This window comes from Corylus avellana, chromosome ca1 (genome assembly GCF_901000735.1).
Source record: "Corylus avellana chromosome ca1, CavTom2PMs-1.0".
NCBI lineage: Eukaryota > Viridiplantae > Streptophyta > Magnoliopsida > Fagales > Betulaceae > Corylus > Corylus avellana.
This window is the reverse complement of record NC_081541.1, coordinates 16,540,323-16,541,541: the sequence shown is the minus strand read 5'-3', so window position 1 is coordinate 16,541,541 and position 1,219 is coordinate 16,540,323.

Here is a 1,219-nt window from a genome sequence, read left to right as displayed (position 1 = left end):
TTTGGACGCTGATAGTTAATTTTTTTTAAAAAATTTTTTTTTTAGGACCATTAGGGTCCACTTTGTGGACGCTAATGGTTGACCAAAGTAGACGCTAATGGTTGACTATTAGCGTTGACTATGGCTTCTGTTTACATCACCTTTAAGGTCAAAACATTGCGACTTTTAGGGTCGATAAAGTGGACGCTAAAAGTGATCATTAGGGTCTACTTTAAGTGGACGCTGATCATCATTCATTTGATCATTAGGGTCGGACTATTAGCGTCGACACCTTTAGGGTCTAAAAGTCGACGCTGTTGTCAACAACGTCTACTTTTGGACTTTTAAGGTCGACTCGAAGTCGCCCCTAAAGACCTAAATTCTTGTAGTGAGAGGAGGGAGGGAAATAGGATAGTTCATAGGCTAGCCGAAGAAGCACTTTCTCTTATGTATGGACGAACTAGTCTATTTAGAGGAAGCCCCTCACTATATGCTCTACTGATTAGTCTTTTCTAGAAATGAAAGTTTGCAAGACTGATTCAAAACAAAAAAAGTACGACTTTTCACAAGTTTCTAAAAAATGATAGACTTCGAGCTGAGTCTTTGTCCAAACAGATATATTTAATTTGAACAATTTGCTTTGTTATGCGAGGCCTCATAACGACAGGGAAGACCACATGCATGAAGTTTTTATATATATATATATATATATGGGGTTGCAAGAAGAAGAAAGGCTATATTTTCACTGAGAAATTAGAGGGGAGAAACCATAAAAGGAGGGATTGTGGAGCTTTCAAGCAATATTACAAGCAAAATTTGCAGGTTCTATAATTACCCTCTATATATTTCACTTTGTTATATTCTTTTTCATAAGATCATGTGTTAAAAGTTTCCTTTAATAATAACATAAATAGTTCAGTTTATTCATACAGTACTGGTCATTATGCATGGTATCTTCACCATTTGGGAGATAAAATCTAATATTCTCCTTCTAATCAATTATTTAAATTTACTACTTTATTTTCAAGTTCAAATTCAGATCCAATTATTCAGTTTATAAGAAATCCCTAATGGATTGAAGATGAAAATTGATGTCAAAATTTGAGATACTTGGTATCCCAGAATTGATTTAGGGAAAAATATAAAAAAGCCCCCCAAACTACCAGTCATTTTCGATTTAGCCCCCTGATGTTCCAAAAGTCATAAAGTAGCCCCCCAAACTACCAAACTGTTGCATTTT